The sequence below is a fragment of the Hypanus sabinus genome, unplaced genomic scaffold, assembly GCF_030144855.1.
Source record: "Hypanus sabinus isolate sHypSab1 unplaced genomic scaffold, sHypSab1.hap1 scaffold_921, whole genome shotgun sequence".
Taxonomy (NCBI): Eukaryota; Metazoa; Chordata; class Chondrichthyes; order Myliobatiformes; family Dasyatidae; genus Hypanus; species Hypanus sabinus.
In genome coordinates, this window is record NW_026781774.1 from 137,982 (window position 1) to 159,360 (window position 21,379).

The following is a 21,379-nucleotide window of genomic DNA, read 5'->3' on the forward strand; positions in this document are numbered from 1 at the left end:
GGAACAGCGGGACCAGCGCACACGAGAGAAGCAGTGGAACAAGTCCAACCGGACAGAACATATGCAGAAGAGGCCGGCAACAGGGCAAAACAGGATTCCGAGCAGGCCGGCAACCAGGGAAAGAGCAGAATTCAGAGCCGGCAGCCCAGGTACAGATCGGGTTAAACCGGCTTCGGAGTAGGACAACCCACACCCAGGCTCAGTCCCCGAGTCCCTTATAAACACCTGCCCCCTATTAGGCTACAGCTGTCCCTCCTTAAGTCAAGACGATCCAATGGCTGCGGGTGACAGGAGGGCTGGCTGGAGGAAGAGAAGAATGCTTAGATTCATGGTACTTTGCTTCCACTATTGCGGAAGGATGGAGATGATTTGATTGGACAGGTTCCAGCTGAAACATGCTAGGTCTGAAGTCCTGACAAATCACATAACTAGGGATGTGGACAGTATTTCAATAAATAGCAGGGAAGTGGGTTCAACAGATTGGAATTGGAATGTTTTTATTATTGCCATAGGTACCGCAATAGTGAATGTTTTTGCATGTATACCCTTGAGACAAATCAAATCATATCGTTACACAGTGTAATGAGGTAGGATAAGGTAAAACATTAATAATGCAGAAGGTGTAGAATAATGTGCAGAATAATTACAATAGAATTAAGGAAAAGTATGGATGAAATAATAGCATCCATGACATCACTGACGAGCGCTGCCTCAAAAAGGCAGCATCCATCATGAAGGACCACCACCACCCAGGACATGCCTTCTTCCCATTTCTACCATCATGGAGGAGGTACAGGAGCCTGAAGGCACACACTCAATAGTTCAGCGACAGCCTCTTCCCATCTGACATCGGATTTCTTACTTATTTAACTTTTTTATACTATTTTTATAGAAATCTAACTGTGATTTACTGGTTTTATTATAATGTATTATGATGTACTTCTCGAGCATAACACATTTCAAGACATATAGCAGTGATATTAAACCTAATTCTTTTTGTGAATATTAAAGAGGATACAAAGAGTACTTTTACAGATGTATAAACAGTAAAAGAGAGTGTAGAATGGATATTGGACCTCTGGGAAATGACACTGGAGAAGTTGTCAGACACACTGAAACGGCAGAGAACTGTACACGTACTTTGTGTCAGTCTCCAATGTTTTCCGACATGAAGAGATGCCAGAAATTGAAGCCTGGGCGGCATTGAGTATCATCACTTTTAATAAGGAGATATTGCTTGGAGAGTTGTAAATCCTGACGGTGGATGGACAAGACATCACGGATTCGCAAAAAGAGGCTGAAGCGATTGTGAAGGCATTCACAGTGCAAGAATAATTAGTCAGGAATTGCTCCCCGTGACCGGGAAATCACAAATGTCACTCTACTCCTGAGGAACACAGGAAGGAAAAAGATAGGAAATTATTGGTTGCTGACCAAGATTGCAGTGGACGGTGCAATTTGAGAGTCCATGCTACGGATGAGGTATAAGTGCATCTTGGTTCTTACTTCTCCTAACAGTAAGAGTGTTCACTTTGATTGTGTAAATATGTGGATTTCATCTCCAGGCACAGTGAGTATATAAGATCCCCATTTGAATACACTAAGATATGAACTGTTTGTTCATAGTCACAGTGCATTGATTACTCTTCACAAACATGTTTATCCAAATATTTGCGCCATTGCAAAATACTCCATTTGAGGTTGTTCCCCTCCCTGAATCACAATATATAGGGGACAACCACCGAAATCTGATACAGCAGCTCAAAGAAAGCAACTTCGATTTCTTCGTTACAGGTAAATCTGATTTGTCTGAGTCTTTCTGAAATAATTATTGACAAGCATTAAATGGAGATGGCTTCATTGGTAAATTGGCAGATGATGAAACAATTGATGGAGCTGTGGATAGTGTGGAGAACTGGCAATAAATACAGCAAAATGTAGATCAATTGCAGATATAGGCTGGGAAATGGCAAATGGAATTTGACCCAGATAAATGTGACGAATTGCACCTCAGTAAGGCAAACGCAAGACAGAACACTGTTATGGGCAAGGTCCTTTGGTGTTGCTGAGCAGAGAGATCATGGCATCCTAGTTCATTGCTAGTTGTAAGTAGCTACACAAGTTGGTATGTTGTTTAGAAATAGGCGTACAACATGCTTGCATTTATTATTCAAATAATTTAGCTCAATTCTCATGTTCCTACTTTGTAAGACTCTCGTTGGGCCACATCTGGATGACTGCATACAGTACTGGTCGCCCCACACTTGGAAGGATGTGGAGGCGTTGGAGAGGGTGAAGAATATGTTTACCAGGATGCTGCTTCATTTAGAGGGTGTGTGCTATCACAGGAGGCGTAATAAAATGTTGTTTCCACTGGAGCTCCAAAGGCTGAGGGGTAATCTGATAGAGGATTGCAGGAAGATGGAGGGTATGGACATGGTATAGGCAGGAAGGATTAGTGTTTGGGTGTTTTTGATTTGCTTTATAGCTAGTTCATCACAACATTGTGGCCCTAATGGCCTGCTGTTGTGCTGTACTCTTCATTGTTCTATGTTCTCCTTAGTTCTCAAAGCATTTTCATAGCAAACTGACCCATTTGACAGTTACCTTGTAGCTGTTGGTTAAATCCTTTGCGATTTACAATTTGCTATTTCTAAACTCAAGGTAAAGATTCCAATTAGAATTTTAAATCTCTCACAATATCATTAGACATGTTGGCTCCTAAACTACACAAGCAGCAATGACGTTAAATTAGTTTCGACATTCCATGTTCATGAGATGTTCTTCTGCACACCATTGATTTAACATGTGGTAATTTGAGTTAATAGCACCTTTCTGTCACCTTAAACAGTCTGACATATCACAGAAACAAATATTTTCACCCATAGAACTGCCAAAGATCAGATGACTTATCTTTAAACGCTGGAATCTCTTGTACATGAAAGTCGCTGAAGGTTCTGAGATTCTCAAACCACCCTGCCTGGCACATGTGATCAATCCATGGTCAAGGTCACTAAGATCTCATTTCTCTTCTATGCTGATGTTTGGTCTCAACAGCAAATGAATCTCTTGACCATTCCTGCATGCTTTTATGCATTAAGTTACATCGAAAATTTTGGATGATGAGATATCGGCACTAACAAGTGTAGTGGGATGTACGGGTGTCCATAATAAAGTGGCCACTGAATGTATTATGCTCTGATTGGGCTGTCCTGAACCATTTCTCTGTCACTGAGGTATTTTAGAAGTAGAGTTTCTGATAAATTGAAAAAACAGCATCCAATCTCACTCATGCAGCAACGTTACGACAATGTGATTGATAATGACACTGATAGAAAGGACAAGGACTGAACACCAGGGAGAACTTGCCCATCTTTTCCAAGGTACATGGAAATCACTCAAGAGGCTTTAACATCTCTGTCTGGATTGCTTCAGAGCTGCATTGAAATAGCATCCTAGAATTTGAACTGTTCACAAGATTGGACCTTGAACCCATTCTATAGACTCAAGGGAAGAATCACACCACCTGGTCACACTTGACACTGATACGAACTCAGCATAAAAACAACTTTAGGGAAATGGAAAACAATCAGCTCAGCAAAGGCAGCAGTACAGGAACTTGCAGCTCATACGGAATGGAATCTAAATTCAAACTCTCTGTGATTAAAGAAGAGAATAGTAATTTTAATGTTATTCTATCTACAATTGAAGGGTGTTCTAAAGTAGTCTTCAAGGCTACTAGAGTCTGTACTTCTGCAGATAATCTATTACCTTGTGACAGGTATCTGATTGTACAAGACAATATGTGGGAACTGAATTCAGCACAGATATACTATAGCCTATTGTTGAACACACACAACTTAAAACTACAAAAATACAGTATTGCCTTTAAAACTGAACTGATTTACTGTCCCAGCTATCCAACGATAAGTCATTCTTGTCCTATAGAAGGATGTCTGTATTCACTTTACCTGTATTCTCAGTTTTCTGAAATATTCTACCTCTCAATTTGTAGTTTCCAAAAGTCATAGGAGCAGAATTAGGCCATTTAAACCCAAAGGGTTTGCCCCACCATTCCATTTTGGCTGATTTATTATCCCTCTCAACCTCATTTGCTTCCCCTGGTCAGGAACCTTTCACAAACATACTAATGAATAATCTATCAATCTCCACTTTACACATCCCCAATCACTTAGCTTCACAGCTGTCTGTGGCAAGCAATTCCAAAGATTCACCACCTTCTGGCTCGAGAAATCCCTCCTCATCCCTGTTGTAAAGGGACATACTTCTACTCCAAGGCTGTACCGTCTGGTCCCAAACTCCACCACCACAAAATACATCCTCTCTACTTCAACTCTATCTAGGTCTTTCAATATCCATAAGCTTTCAATGTCCTTCTTTTCTCTTTACCAGAGCTATCAAAAGTGAGATACCTTCCTCCAGATAATGGCCTTCCAAAAAACACTTGTCGTCCTGGTGTTTCTCCTGCTGCTTGTTAACACTGAGTTTTCCAAAGCCCAAATGTCCAGTCGTCATGAAACCAGATTAAACAGTAATGCAGAGGGAATTTCTTCACAGGTAGGATTGTCTTACCTCCACTTCTTTAACAGTGTTCATTGTTGAATTTTCTTTACAGATATACAACCAAACGAAACAACATTCCTCTACAACGTGCTCCAACCACAGAACATTGATCGCACAAAGCACATAAAACTAAATATTGTCAAAAATAAGTGAATAAAATATAATTCACAATGCATGCAGTGTGCAGCACATTAAAAAAAACAACTAACAGTAAAGAGCTCACTGTCTTGTGATGAGAGGTCGGGAGTGGCAGGGCATTCATTGGTTTTGTAACCTAATGAAAGAAGCTATTACCCAGTCTAGCAGTCATAGTTCTCAAGCTCCAGTGCCTCCTTCCCGATGATTATAGGTCAAAGAGATTGGGAGATATGTGCCAGGGATCCTCAATGATGCTTTGGGATTTGACTAAATCAAATGTGTCAGATCATTAATATTCCAAACAACATTTTATTTAAAGTCAAACATCTATTTTTTGATATAATGAACATACTGAAATGCAATAAAAAAACATTAATTTTTCCAAGTCAAATTGAGTTTATTCTTATTATCATAAGTTCAGTGAGGTACGGATTCAGTACCAAGGAAAATTTGCATGCAGCAACATCACAAAGATGAAGGGACAGACAGCACACAGAATATAGATTATGCATTAGCTCTTCCTTAAGTCATGCCATATGCAATAAAGTCGATTTGCCATCATGAGTATATATTTTCAGAAGTTAATTGGCTGGAATAGTAATGAATGGGAGATTGGTTTGACTAGACAAAATAGATGAATGTCACTTGAGGCAGGCATCCCCAACAGGGCTGAAAACATTGTCAATTACAATTTCCCACGAGACGTTACTCACGGACAGTTATAGAAAATCGGGTTGGTCTTGCAATGGAAATGTTCCCATGATAGTTCAGGGTTTATTCATCGAGAAGATACTTTGATTGATGCACCAGTTGGGTGGGAGGTGGACGGGGTAATATTTTGGTAATATTTTCTGAGGAGCTGACTGGTCAAACTAAACAGTGAGAACTGGTGCCGAATACTTTCCTGTGTTCAATGGTGGGTGAGGTTCACCAATGACGGACTGGGCCATATTTAGTACTTATTACAGGCTTTTCCGTACAATGGCATTGATGCTTCCATATCAGGCCAAGATGAAACCAGTCAATAAACTCTCTAACAGACATCTGTAGAAATTTGTTAATGTTTCAGATAATAATTCAAATTTTGTCAAGCTTCCAAGAAAGCATAGCATTTTTGGTGACATTCCAAATCTCCTCAAATTCCTATTGAAATATAGCCGCCGTCTCACCTTCTTTACAGCTGTATCAATATGTTGGGTCCAGGTTAGCTCCTCGGACATACTGGCCCCCAGGAACTTTAAATGGCTCCCTCACTGCATTTCTGATCCCTCCATGAGGATTGGTGTGTGTCATTCACACAACTATAATGTGTCATCTGTCCTCATACCCGAACTCTATATTCTCAAACCCGACCTCCGGAAAACACGGTGAGGAATTCTTCCATGGGCAAGAAAGTCAATGGTCTGAGATAACTGAGCTGCAAGTTGAATTCACAATTCTTTGTTTCTTGTCAATTCACAGGAAAATATGAGCGAAAGTCTGAGAAGCAGATTCCGAACATACAACAGGTGACTTTGTGGTTTGTTAGAAGTAAAGGTCTGTTAAGATCTATTAAGAACTGTGCATTCCAGTGATCCACCACTCTCTGAATAAAAAAAACCCTACGCCTCACATGCCCTTTGAACACACGCCTTCTCACTTTAAATGCCTGCCCTTTGATATTTGACATTTCAACCCCGGGAATCAGATACTCCCTGTCTACTCTATCTATGCCTCTTTTAAACTTATAAACCTTCATCGCAATTCCCCTCAGGCTATGGTGCTCCAGAGGAAACAACTCACCGTCCTTTCCAATTGTATCCAGTCTCAATTGTAAGCTAAGCTTTCGCTGAGGAAATACAGCTCCAGAAATATGATTTTTATTTCTGCATGTGTGTGTGTGGCAAATATCCATCGACATTTCCTGGTACATGCTTCAGAGCATCGACTGATGATAAGAGGGTGTTCACCATGACACTGGAGTAAACTCTAGATGTCACATTCTCCTGTGTAGTAAAGGACTTCAATTTGCTGCATCCTACTACAAGTTCTGAGTTATCATAATTCAAAAATGAGCAATGCTAAAAGTTCACGTGCAACGGTTGTATTTATATTTTCTGCCCATTACACTACTGGTGTTTTTGGCAGCAATAAAGGTCTTCCTTCTCTGGCTGTGTTCAGTGCTTCCTTCATCATGTCAGTGTTACGCCTGTGACAATAGACAATAGGTGCAGTAGACCATTCGGCCCTACAAGCCTGCACCGCCATTTTGAAATCATGGCTGATCAATTACTATCAATACCCTGTTCCTGCTTTGTCCCCATATCTCTTGATTCCCTTATTCATGATACCTATCTAGCTCCTTCTTGAAAGCATCCAGAGAATTGGTCTCCACTATCTTCCAAGGCAGTGCATTCCAGACCCCCACAACTCTCTGGGAGAAGAAGCTTTTCCTTAACTCTGTCCTAAATGACCTACCCCTTATTCTCAAACCATGCCCTCTGGTACTGGTCTCTCCCATCATCTGGAACATATTTCCTGCCTCTATCTAGTCCAATCTCTTAATAATCTTACATGCTTCAATCAGTTCCCCTCTCAATCTCCTTAATTCCAGCGTGTACAAGCCCAGTCTCTCTAACCTCTCTGCGTAAGACAGTCCAGACACCCCAGGAATTAACCTCGTGAATCTACGCTGCACTTTCTCTACAGCCAGGATGTCCTTCCTTAACCCTGAAGACCAAAACTGTACACAATACTCCAGGTGAGGTCTCACCAGGGCTCTGTACAAATGCAAGAGGATTTCCTTGCTCTTGTACTCAATTCCCTTTGCAATAAAGGCCAACATTCCATTAGCCTTCTTCACTGCCTGCTGCACTTGCTCATTCACTTTCAGTGACTGATGAACAAGGACTCCGAGATCTCTTTGTATTTCTCCCTTACCCAACTCTAAACCGTTCAGATAATAATCTACCTTCCTGTTCTTACTCCCAAAGTGGATAACCTCACACTTATTCACATTAAACGCCATCTGCCTAGTATCTGCCCACTCACCCAGCCTATCTAAGTCACCCTGAATTCTCCTAACATCCTCATCACATGTCGTACTGCCATCCAGCTTAGTATCATCAGCAAATTTGCTGATGTTATTTTTTATGTCTTCATCCAAATCATTAACGTAAGTGGTGAACAGCTGTGGTCCCAATACCGTGCCCTGTGGCACCCCACTAGTCACCCCCTGCCATTCCGAGAAACACCCATTCACACCTACACTTTGCTTTCTATCTGCCAACCAGTGTTCTATCCATGTCAATGTCTTCCCCCTGATGCCATGAGCTTTGATTTTACCCACCAATCTTCTACGTGGGACCTTATCAAATGCCTTCTGAAAATCAAGGTACACTACATCCACTGCATCTCCCCCGTCTAACTTCCTGGTTACATCCTCGAAAAACTCCAACAGATTAGTCAAGCATGATTTACCCTTGGTAAATCCATGCTGGCTTGGCCCAATCCTATCACTGCTATCTAGATATGCCACAATTTTATCCTTAATAATGGACTCCAGCATCTTTCCCACCACCGATGTCAGGCCGACAGGTCGATAGTTCTCTGTTTTCTCCCTCTTCCTTTTTGAGAAATGCAAGATCGCTATTAAGGCAGGGTAGGAGACCCAGGAAATGAGTGAGATAAGTTTGGAATGTCCTGGCCCCCAGCGATACAACGCCACGGAAAAGGTCATTGTTTCTTGGAGGCGGAATTGTGTATTGAGTACTCTGCTTCATGGAAGCCCTCAGGCAATGTGGGCAGGTTAGGGGATGGCATCATTCCACCCTGAGTGACATCTGAGACCCTATGAGTGGGGATAAAAGAGGGTCTGGGGAACAGCTCCTTGAGACGCACCAGAAGAAAGGCTAGAACTCCTGTAACAGCGTAATAGTGAAAGCCGGCGGAAAATCCCACGTAGAAATATAGAAATATAAAACCATAAATAATTAAATAATAATAAATTATGCCAAGTGGAAGTAATCAGTGATTCAAAGTCATTTTATTCGTGACAACATTAATTCGTTATCAGCTAAGCACTGTTTCTGAGTTTAGTCTATTCATTTACTATATTAATAATTCACATGTCAAGACAAGACAAGGTAAAGGAGCAGAAGTAGGCCATTCGGCCCCTTGAGTCCGCTCCGCCACTTCACCATGAGCTTAAGTATTCTCCCATCTCCAATTTCCGACTTTTTCCCCATATTCCTTGATACCCTGACTAATTAGATTCTCATCAATCTCCTCCTTAAACACCCTCAATTATTGGGCCTCCACACTGCATGTGGCAAAGAATTCCATAATTTCACGACCATGATGCCTCAAACAGAATTACAGGACAATGAGTTCCAATCAATTTGTAATCAATGCCCACATTACACAATAATCCGTTTTGCTTTGGTATCATACTACAAACTTTCTCAATGTTTCTGTTGACATGTCACTCATTAAGTGAATACCAAATCGTCAGTCCTGTTGAAGTGCTTTGAAGTGCTTTGTAATTTAATTAAAATTGTCATTTGATAACGTATATTGATAACTTTCAACAAAAGTAATCAGTCTATAATATTAGCTAAGCAGAGTCTGCTGTGTCACATATCGGGGAATATTTCTGTTCTCTTGATAAAACTAGATCTATGTAAAGGCAACAAAGGAACACATTATGAACTTTAATTAATATTGTATAATACAATAGTTGTATCTAGTCTCAATTGTAAGCCAAGCTGACACTGAGGAAATACAGCTCCAGAAATAATATTTTTATTTCTGCAAGGAGTATGGGTGTGTGGCAAATATCAAGCAGCATTTCCTGGTGCATGATTCAGAGCACACGACTGATGATAAGAGGATGTTCACCACGACATTGGAGTAAACTCCAGATGTCTCTTTCTTCTGTGCAGTAAAGGAATTAAATTTTCTGCATCCTACTACAAGTTCTGAGTTATCATAATTCGAAAACGAACAATGCTGAAAGTCAAATGCAACTGTTCTATTTATATTTTCTGCCCATTACACTACCGGTGTTTTTGGCAGCAATAAAGGTCTTCCTCTCTGGTTGTGTCCAGGGCTTCCTTCATCATGTCAGTACTTCCACTTAGCTTTCTCTACTGTCTAGTATGCATTTCATGTGGAGACTCAGGAAAACAGTTACACTCAGATGTAGAATTATTCTTTATTGCGTTTCCAGACCAGTTTTGATTTACCAGTCTGAATTTTTATTGCTAAACTGAAACCCTGAACGGGCAGGACCCATGGACATCTCTTCGCCTGGCCTCTACTTATTTACCTGTTCGGTATGGCTGATACTACCAAGAGCTAAAGCAGAAGGCCCTGACTCCAGACAACATAGAACTCAGGGTCATTGAGGCACATGGTCCTTCAAACCTGATGACATGTCTGTGGTCTTCTTGCAGCCCTTTATTTATTGCCATCCCTTATTTCAAGCATTGGCACAATTTAACATTCATCATAATCCACTTCCTCTTGTTCCAAACCTTTATGTGTCAGGTTTTTTTTTATCCTATTCAATATTAATCATTTGTTGTATTCCAGGTTTTAAGGTACTATGCTTTCAGTAACAAATGAATATTTCTGAACTTGTGTTGTAGATGGCGAGCTGGCCAAAAGGAACGAGCACTCCCAGCAATGATCCATCGGAAGGAATTCAGTCTGCCAGAAACTTCAGTCAGACAGACAGACTGAACGACATACTTTATTGATCCCGAAGGAAATTGGCTCTCGTTACATTCACACTAAGCAGGAATTGTGTAGAAATATAGCAATATTTAACTAGAAATAATTAAATAATTATAAATTATGCCAAGCAGAAATAATCAGTGATTCATAGTCACTTTATTTGTGACAACATTAATTCGTCATGAGCTAAGTACTGTCTCTGTTATAGTCTATTCGTTTACTCTATTAATAATTCATATTACATTTCAAGCAAGGTAAAGGTGCAGAAGGAGGCCATTCGACCCATTGAGTCTGCTCTGCCACTCCACCATGAGCTGAACTATTCTCCCATCTAGATCCAATTTCCGACTTTTTCCCCATATCCCTTGATACACTGACTAATTAGATACCTATCAATCTCCTCCTTAAGCACCTTCAATGATTGGGCCTCCACACTGTATGTGGCAACGAATTCCATAATTCCACCACCATCTGGCTAAAAATATGTACCTTTTGCGATAATTTGATGAGAATGCCAGTAGGATAGATAAAGGGGATGCAGTGTATTTTGTATATCTGGGCGTTAAGAAGTCCTTTGACACAAGTGCCACACAGAAGGCTGCGTATTTAATTAAGAGCCCATGATATTACAAGAATGTTACTAACATGGGTAGTACATTGGCTGATTGGTAGGAGGCAGCGAGTGGGAATAAATGGATCCTGTTCTGGTTGGCTGCCAGTGGCTAGTGGTGATCCGCAGGGTTCCTATGGGGCCACTTATTTTTATGCTGTATATAATGACTTAGATGAAGGAATAGATGGTTTTCCTGCCAGGTTTGCAGATATTAGGAATATTGGTGGAGGGACATGAAATGTTGAGGAAACAGATATGATAGAAACATAGAAACACGGAACTACTGCACAATACAGGCCCTCCAGCCTACAAAGCTGTGCCGAACATGTCCTTACCTTAGAAATTTTGCATTATGCCGATGACCTTTTGCTTTATATTCCTAATGTTGAGACTTTATTAGCTATCGTACATTCTTTTGTCTCCTGTTTTAGTCAGTATTCAGGATAAGAGTGAACTTTTTCTATTGAATCATTTAGTATCAATTAATACTAACCTTCCTTTTAAAATTGTAAGAAATAAACTTACTTATTTGGATGGAACAATTACTAAGAACCATAAATAGTTATTTAAAGAAAATTTGGGCCTGGGACCCCAAGATCCCTCTGATCCTCCTCACTGCCAAGAGTCTAGGCATTAACTCTACATTCTGCCATCATATTTGACCTACCAAAATGAACCAGGCCACACTTATCTGGGTTGAACTTCATCTACCATTTCTCAGCCCAGTTTTGCATCTTATTAATGCCTCATCTCATTAAATTACCTCGTCTCAGTCATTTATAAAAATCACGAAGAGTTGGAGTCCCAGAATAGATCCCTGAGGCACAACACTGGACTCTGGCCTCCATGCAGAATATGACCCGTCTCCAAGCACATTTTGCCTTCTTGGGCTAAGTCAGTTCAGGATCCACAAAGCAATGTCTCCTTGGATCCCATGTATCCTTACTTTCTCATGGGGTTGAGGAGGAGATAAAACAAAGGATCATCAGTGATTGAATGGCAGAGCTGATTCAATGGGCCCGATTATCTCATTCTGCTCTTATGTCATATGGTCTTAAATAAGTATGTCTAAAATTAATTATTTATAATAATTTTGTGTTTAATGGGGACAATCTCAAGAGCACAGATATTAGGTATGGTGAATAAATGTTGCCAATATCAGTAGTAACCACTTCCAGTCTTACAATAAATGCTAATGAAGAACACATTGTATGTATGTTTCATTGATTGTTAATTATTATTACAAGTGTTGCACTATTTCACATTTCTTTAACACACATTATACAGTGTTGAACTTCTATTGGCTGGAACTTTTGGTAGTGACACTATGTTTCTGACCTTGTGCTGTTGATCAGTTTTAACCCAGATGCTCACTGTAACTTGCGGAGAAGATATTCCTGATGTCACTTTCAGGGTCTATGGTGCAGCTGTCTGAAAAAAAATGAACAGCACAAATGTCATTATTGTAATCGACATACGGCAACATACATCATCTCCAATAACTATATGATTTTCACTCCAATGGAAGAACTGCAGGAACGAGACTGCAGGATTTTCTGGGATTTGAAATCAGATGCTGTCATTCTCGTAAATGCTTATGTAGTGTTCTCACACAGCTGTAAAATAACTCTGAACTAAACACCAAGCATAAACCAATCAATGAGGCGGTCCCAGTAAGATTAACCATTTACTGTTCACTCTTCCACATTAAGGTATGGTGAAAACTGTTGATAAAACAATACAAAAAATATACTGTATTTGTTTCCTTCTTGACATCACATTTACATCATAAACACTTGCAAAAGTAAAACTACAACAACAATCTTACATTAAAGTGCAACATACAGTCAGAATCTACCCACGCCATCGACTGGCTTTAAATACACTTCAACACAAACTATCCGCAACTCTTTAAATAACAAAAAACATAAACTTTATCAATCATCATTACTTTTAACAGAATCAGCGTTAACATTTTTAATTCAACATATCGATTATCTCATGAACTTAGGGCGTTGATTCACTAATGTTTCTAGTGCGTAGAAAGAAAACTTTTCTCGCGCTGATACTGTACACATAAGCCCCCTCCCTCCTGTTTCTCCAAACCGGTATTCTCCCACAACACACGGCGTAACTGGGAGTGACGTCATCGCATGCCGCTATATATCACAGAAAACGAATTTACTTTAAACAACCTTAACTTTAACTAGAAATTGATAACAAACAAATTACTAAAGCAAAAGTATAATAAACTAAACAAATGCCTTAAAGGCAACACAGCTTAAGATCTCAAATGACTGCTCCGAAGATAAAATAATTGGTTATTTGGGGAAAGAAATAAGTATATATAATAAAGTTATTACGAACTCCGTGGAGCATGTGGGGATCTTCAGATATACAGGCACTCTCGCTTTCTTTCTTTTTTTTTCATTTTCTTTTTTTTCTGTAGGGTTGTTAGAGGGGAGGGGCTAAGGGTATATTTGTTTTTCTTTCTGTAATTATTTGAAAACGCAATAAAAAACGTTTTAAAAAGAGGATCATTAAAAAAGGTCATTTAGTACAGAGTTAAGGAAAAACTTCTTCTGCAAGAGAGTTGTGGGGGTCTGGAATGCACTGCCTCGGAAGGTAGTGGAGGCCAATTCTCTGGATGCTTTCAAGGAGCTAAAGAGGTATCTTATGGATAGGGGAATCAAGGGATTAGGGGACAAGGCAGGAACAGGGTATTGATAGTAATTGATCAGGCATGATCTCATAATGGCGGTGCAGGCTCGAAGGGCTGAATGGTCTTCTTCTGCACCTATTGTCTATTGTCACAGGCGTAACACTGACATGATGAAGGAAGCCCTGAACACAGCCAAAGAAGGAAGACCTTTATTGCTGCCAAAACACCAGTAGTGTAATGGGCAGAAAATATAAATAGAACAGTTGCACCTGAACTTTTAGCATTGCTCATTTTCGAATTATGATAACTCAGAACCTGTAGTAGGATGCAGCAAATTGAAGTCCTTTACTACACAGGAGAAGGAGACATCTGGAGTTTACTCCAGTGTCATGGTGAGCATCCTCTTATCATCAGTCGATGCTCTGAAGCATGTACCAGGAAATGTCGACGGATATTTGACACACACACACATGCTCCTTGCAGAAATAAAAATCATATTTCTGGAGCTGTATTTCCACAGCGTCAGTCTGGCTTACAATTGAGACTGGATACAATTGGAAAGGACGGTGAGTTGTTTCCTCTGGAGCACCATAGCCTGAGGGGAATTCCGATGAAGGTTTATAAGTTTAAAAGAGGCATAGATAGAGTAGACAGGGAGTATCTGATTCCCGGGGTTGAAATGTCAAATACCAAAGGGCAGGCATTTAAAGTGAGAAGGCGTGTGTTCAAAGGGCATGTGATGGGTAGGGTTTTATTTATTCAGAGAGTAGTGGATCACTGGAATGCACAGTTCTTAATTGATCTTAACAGACCTTTACTTCTAACAAACCACAAAGTCACCTATTGTGTCGAGGGAATCTGATTCTCAGACTTTCGCTCATATTTGAATTAACAATTAACAAAGAATTGTGAAGTCAACTTGCTGCTCAGTTATCTCAGACCATTGACTTTGTTGCCCATGGAAGAATTCCTCAACGTGTTTTCCGGAGTTCGGGTATGAGGAGAGATGACACGTTATAGTTGAGTGAATGACACACACTAATCCTCATGGAGGGATCAGAAATGCAGTGAGGGAGCTATTTTAAGATCCTGGGTGCCAGTATGTCCGAGGAGCTAACCTGGACCCAAAATATTGATACAGCTGTAAAGAAGGTGTGACGGCGGCTATATTTCAATAGGAATTTGAGGAGATTTGGAATGTCACCAAAAACGCTATGCTTTCTTGGAAGCTTGACAAAATTTGAATTATTATCTGAAACGTTGATTAATTTCCACAGATGTCTGTTAGAGAGTTTATTGACTGGTTTCATCTTGGCCTGGTATGGAAGCATCAATGCCATTGTACGGAATAGCCTGTAATAAGTACCAAATATGGCCCAGTCCGTCATTGGTGAACCTCACCCACCATTGAACACAGGAAAGTATTCGGCACCAGTTCTCACTATTTAGTTTGACCAGTCAGCTCCTCAGAAAGTATTTCCAAAATATTACCCCGTCCACCTCCCACCCCACTGGTGCATCAATCAAAGTATCTTCTCGATGAATAAACCCTGAACTATCATGGGAACATTTCCATTACAAGACCTACACGATTTTGTATAACTGTCCGTGAGTAACGTCTCGTGGGAAATTGTAATTGACAATGTTTTCAGCACTCTTGGGGATGCCTGCCTCAAGTGACATTCATCTATTTTGTCTAGTCAAACCAATCTCCCATTCATTACTATTCCAGCCAATTAACTTCTGAAAATATATACTCATGATGGCAAATCGACTTTATTGCATATGGCATGACTTAAGGTAGACCTAATGCATAATCTATATTCTGTGTGCTGTCTGTCCCTTCATCTTTGTGATGTTGCTGCATGCAAATTTTCCTTGGTACTGAACCCGTACCTCACTGAACTTATGATAATAAGAATAAACTCAATTTGACTTGGAAAAATTAATGTTTTATATTGCATTTCAGTATGTTCATTATATCAAAAAATAGATGTTTGACTTTAAATAAAATGTTGTTTGGAATATTAATGATCTGACACATTTGATTTAGTGAAAGCCCAAAGCATCATTGAGGATCCCTGGCACATATCTCCCAATCTCTTTGACCTATAATCATCGGGAAGGAGGCATTGCAGCTCGAGGACTACGACTGCTAGACTGGGTAATAGCTTCTTCCATTAGGTTACAAAACAAATTAATGCCCTGCAACTCCCGACCTCTCATCACAGGACAGTGAGCTCTGTACTGTTAGTTGTTTTTTTAATGTGCTGCACACTGCATGCATTGTGAATTATATTTTATGCACTTATTTTTGACAATATTTAGTTTTATGCGCTTTGTGCGATCAAAGATCTGTGGTTGGAGCAAGGTGCAGAGGAATGTTGTTTCGTTTGGTTTTATATCTGTAAAGAAAATTGAATTTGAACGCGAGTTCCTGAACCTGTTCATTTTTTGGGATTGCAGGCAATTTCAACAATGAACAATGTTAAAGAAGTGGAGGTAAGACAATCCTACCTGTGAAGAAATTCCCTCTGCATTACTGTTTAATCTGATATCAAGTCGTCTGACCCCTCGGGCTTTGGAAAACTCAGTGTTAACAATCAGCAGGAGAAACACCAGGACGACAAGAGTTTTTTGGAAGGCAATTATCTGGAGGAAGGTATCTCAATTTTGATAGCTCTGGTAAAGAGAAAAGAAGGACATTGAAAGCTTATGGATATTGGAAGACCTAGATAGAGTTGAAGTAGATAGGATGTATTTTGTGGTGGAGGAGTTTGCGACCAGACGGTACAGCCTTGGAGTAGAAGTATTTCCCTTTACAACAGGGATGAGGAGGAATTTCTCGAGCCAGAAGGTGGTGAATCTGTGGAATTGCTTGCCACAGACAGCTGTGAAGCTATGTAATTGGGGATGGGTAAAGCGGAGGTTGATAGATTATTCATTAATATGTTTGTGATAGGTTCCGGAGCAGGGGAAGCAAATGGGGTTGAGAGGGATAATAAATCATCCAAAATGGAATGATGGGCAGACCCGTTGGTTCTAAATGGCCTAATTCTGCTCCTATGACTTTTGGAAACTACAAATTGAGAGGGAGGATATTTCAGAAAACAGAGAATACAGGTAAAATTAATACAGACATACTACTATATGACAAGAATGACTTATCTTTGGATAGCTGGGACAGTAAATCAGATCAGTTTTAAAGGCAATACTGTATTTTTCTAGTTTAAGTTGAGTGTGTTCAACAATGGGCTATAGTATATCTGTGCTGAATTCGGTTCCCACATATTGTCTTGTACAATCAGACACTGTCACTGAAGGTAATAGATTATCTGCAGAAGTACAGACTTTGGTAGCCTTGAAGACAACTTTAGGACACCATTCAATTGTAGATAGAATAATATTAAAATTACTATTCTCTTCTTTAATCACAGAGAGTATGAATTTAGATTCCATTCAGTATGAGCTGCAAGTTCCTGTACTACTGCCTTTGCTGAGCTGATTGTTTTCCATTTCCCTAAAGTTGTTTCTATGCTGAGTTCTTAACAGTGTCAAGTGTGACAAGGTGGTGTGATTATTTCCTTGAGGCTATAGCGTGGGTTTGAGGTCCAATCGAGTGAACAGTTCAAATTCTAGGATGCTATTTCAATGCCATCCTGAAGGAATCCAGGCAGATATGTTAAAGCCTCTTGAGTGATTTCCATATACCATGGAAAAGATGGGCAAGTTCTCCCTGGTTTTGAGTCATTTTCCTTTCTATCAGGGCATAACATTGCTGCATGTGTGAGGTTGGTTGCTGTGTTTCCAATTTATCAGAAACTCTACTAAAATATCTCAATGACAGTGAAATGGTTCAGGACAGCCCAAGCAGAGCATAGTACATTCAGTGGCCACTTTATTAGGAACACCCGTACATCCCATTACACTTGTTAGTGCCGATATCTCATCATCCAATATTGTCGATGAAACTTAATGCATAAAAGCATGCAGGAATGGTCAAGAGATTCATTTGTTGTTGAGACCAAACATCATCATAGGAAAGAAATGAGATCTTAGTGACTTTGACCATGGATTGATCATTTGTGCCAGGCAAGGTGGATTGAGAATATCAGAGCCTTCAGCGACTTTCATGTACAAGAGTTTAAAGCGTTTACAGATAAGTCATTTGATCATTGGCAGTTCTATCAGTGAAAACGTTTGTTTCTGTGATATGTCAGACTGTTTAAGCTGACAGAAAGGTGCTATTAAATTACCACATGTTAAATCAATGGTGTGCAGAAGAACATCTCATGAACAGGGAATGACGAAACTAATTTAACGTCATTGCTGCTTGTGTGGTTTAAGAGCCAAAATGTCTAATGATATTGTGAGAGATTTAAAATACTAAATGGAATCTTTACCTTGAGTTTAGAAATAGCAAATTGTAAATCGCAAAGGATTTAACCAACAGCTACAAGGTAACTGTCAAATGGGTCAGTTTGCTATGAAAATGCTTTGAGAACTAAGGAGAACATAGAACAATGAAGAGTACAGCACAACAGCAGGCCATTAGGGCCACAATGTTGTGATGAACTAGCTATAAAGCAAATCAAAAACACCCAAACACTAATCCTTCCTGCCTATACCATGTCCATACTCTCCATCTTCCTGCAATCCTCTATCAGATCACCCCTCAGCCTTTGGAGCTCCAGTGGAAACAACATTTTATTACGCCTCCTGTGATAGCACACACCCTCTAAATGAAGCAGCATCCTGGTAAACATATTCTTCACCCTCTCCAAAGCCTCCACATCCTTCCAAGTGTGGGGCGACCAGTACTGTATGCAGTCATCCAGATGTGGCCCAACGAGAGTCTTACAAATTAGGAACATGACTATTGAGCTAAATGCTTCGAATAATAAATGCAAGCATGTTGTAAGCCGATTTCTAAACAACATACCAACTTGTGTAGCTACTTACAACTAGCAATGAACTAGGATGCCATGATCTCTCTGCTCAGCAACACTAAAGGACCTTGCCCATAACAGTGTTCTGTCTTGCGTTTGACTTACTGAGGTGCAATTCGTCACATTTATCTGGGTCAAATTCCATTTGCCATTTCCCAGCCTATATCTGCAATTGATCTACATTTTGCTGTATTTATTGCCAGTCCTCCACACTATCCACAGCTCCATCAATTGTTTCTTCATCTTCCAATTTACCAATGAAGCCATCTACATTTAATGCTTGACAATAATTATTTCAGAAAGACTCAGAAAAATCAGATGTACCTGTAACAAAGAAATGGAAGTTGCTTTCTTTGAGCTGCTGTATCAGATTTAGGTGGTTGTCCCCTATATATTGTGATTCAGGGAGGGGAGGAACCTCAAGTGGAGTATTTTGCAATGGCGCAAATAGTTTCTATTTGGATAGACATGTTTGTGAAGAGTAATCAATGCACTGTGACTATGAACAATCAGTTCATATCTGAGTGTATTCAAATGGGTATTTTATATCCTCACTGTGCCTGGAGATGAAATCCACATATTTGCAAATCAAAGTGAACACTCTTACTGTCAGGAGAAGTAAGAAGTAAGAAGTAATGTTTTCTTTTCTTCTTGACCAGCCTTTGTACACCAGAGTTTCTGCACACTACCATCACTTCCGTGTCTCATGGGAACGTAACTATTGCAGAACTTCACTCAAGTATTCCCTGAACATTTGCCACACTACCGTACTTTTCCTTGAGAGCATTTGTTTCCAAATTCCTGTCTGATAGCCTCATAATTCCCCTTATTCAAATTAAATTCTTTTCTAACTTGGCTGCTCCGAATATCTCTCCAATGATATTGTAAAGGAGAAAGGATTATATTCACTATCTCCAAAATGCTCTCCTACTGAGAGATCTGACACCTGACCAAGTTCAGTTCCCAATACCAAATCAAGTGCAGCCTCTCCTCTTGTAGGCTTAACTACGTATTGTGTCAAGAAGCCTTCCTGAACACACCTAACAAACTCCACCTCATAAAAACCCTTGCTCTAGAGAGATGCTAATCTATATTTGGCAAATTAAAATTTCCCATCATGACAACTCTGTTATTCTTACACCTTTCCAGAATCTGTTTCCCTATCTGCTCCTCGATATTGCTGGTAATATAGGCTCTGCCCTTCTCTGTTCACTGTTTTGGGTGATTTTCACTGATTTTGAAGGGCCGTGCCTCACACAGCCAGACTGTTGCAATACAATGCTCTCCTCTAAGGTATGAGCAGAATGGTGGGTAAATATTCGATGGAGCAGAAACAAGTGGGATCAGCAAAAAGGAGGCTCTAGATGTGATGGAGGCTCGAGTTGATGGGGAGTAGAAAGAGGGAACCAGAGCAGGAGGATGAGGCTACAAATGAAAGTTCAGCAACATCTGGAAACTGATTGACTGAAAAAAAAGAGGTTTATGTTTGCAAAATGCTGGCGGGTCTCAGTAGCCCCAGCAGCATCTATGCAGAGGAATAAACCGTGAATATTATGGGCCCAAACACTTCATCCTACCTAGACTGTTTATTTCTCTGCTGAGATGCTGCCCGACTTGCTGAGCTCCTGCAGGACTTTGTGTGTTACTTTGCAGTTTATTCTCAGCATCTGCCGAACCTCGAGTTTCATATCTGCAGTGGGACTTTGACAGTTGTCATACAGAATGCCTGTTGACATTGAGTAATAAAGAGGAGAAAATCTGCAGTTATTGAAATCCAAGGAGAACACACAAAATGCTAGAGAAACTCTGCAGGCCAGGCAGCGTCTGTGGATAAAGAACAGTTTACATTTTGGGCCAAGATTCTTCAGTAGGACTGGGGAACAAACAATGAGGAGTACATTTAAAGGTGGGGGAGGGGAGAGAGAAACACAACGTGATAACTGGAACTGGGAGAGGGAGAGATGAAGTAAGGAGCTGGGAAGTTGATTGGTGAAAGAGCTACAGGGCTGGAGAAGGGCGAGTCTGATAGGAGAGAACAGAAGGCCGTGGAAGAAAGAAAAGTGGGGGGAGAAACACCCGAGGGAGGTGATGGGCAGGCAACAAGAGGGAAAAGTGTATGGGGAATGATGAAGGAGGGGAGGCATGACCGGAAGATCAAGAAATCGATGTTCATGCCATCAGATTGGAGGCTGACCAGCAAGAATACAAGGTGTTGTTCCTCCTACCTGAGTGTGGCCTCATCGCGACAGTATAGGAGGCGATGGATTGACATTTCCACTGACTATATTGTTTCTGGAAGCTTGCTGTGTTGAAGTAGATGCTGAGATTTCTGCATAAAAACATTGACTGCTTTTGGGACATGTGCTGTTGAACCAGCACTTGTCCCCTCAAACTAATCCAGTATATTAACAACAACATGTCCCCTCCCTTTTCCAAAATATAATTCACCCACTCTAATACCATATATCCCATATGTTTACACAAATGGGACATCAGGAATATTGATCTATAACTTGGAGGATCCAACAGTGGTTTACCAGGATCCTGAATAGACACTACAATTGCAATTTTCCATGAGGAGGGAAGATGGCCTGAATGCCAATTAGGATTCAAAAATGTAATATTATCTCAAGAGAGCTGTGGCCATACGTTTAAACATGCAATAACATATATCATCCTTTCCTGGAGCCGTCAGCCCTGAATTAATAATAGTTT

The 21,379-nt window shown here is 40.3% G+C and overlaps 2 long non-coding RNA genes across 2 annotated transcripts in view; one reads left to right on the forward strand and one right to left on the reverse strand.

The window, feature by feature from the left end:
* LOC132390476 (uncharacterized) overlaps nucleotides 1-16,328 on the reverse strand; it is a 31,225-nt gene extending 14,897 nt beyond the window's left edge. The window contains exons 1-2 of the long non-coding RNA XR_009510918.1: nucleotides 16,233-16,328; nucleotides 12,392-12,484 (exon numbers count right to left, since the gene is read on the reverse strand). This is a non-coding gene — a long non-coding RNA (uncharacterized LOC132390476). The remainder of the gene's footprint in view (nucleotides 1-12,391; nucleotides 12,485-16,232) is intronic.
* Nucleotides 1,765-12,461, forward strand: LOC132390475 (uncharacterized). Its single transcript, XR_009510917.1, has 4 exons — nucleotides 1,765-1,794; nucleotides 4,414-4,578; nucleotides 6,184-6,230; nucleotides 10,353-12,461. It is a non-coding gene; the product is annotated as an uncharacterized LOC132390475 (long non-coding RNA).
* Nucleotides 16,329-21,379: the final 5,051 nt, after the last annotated feature.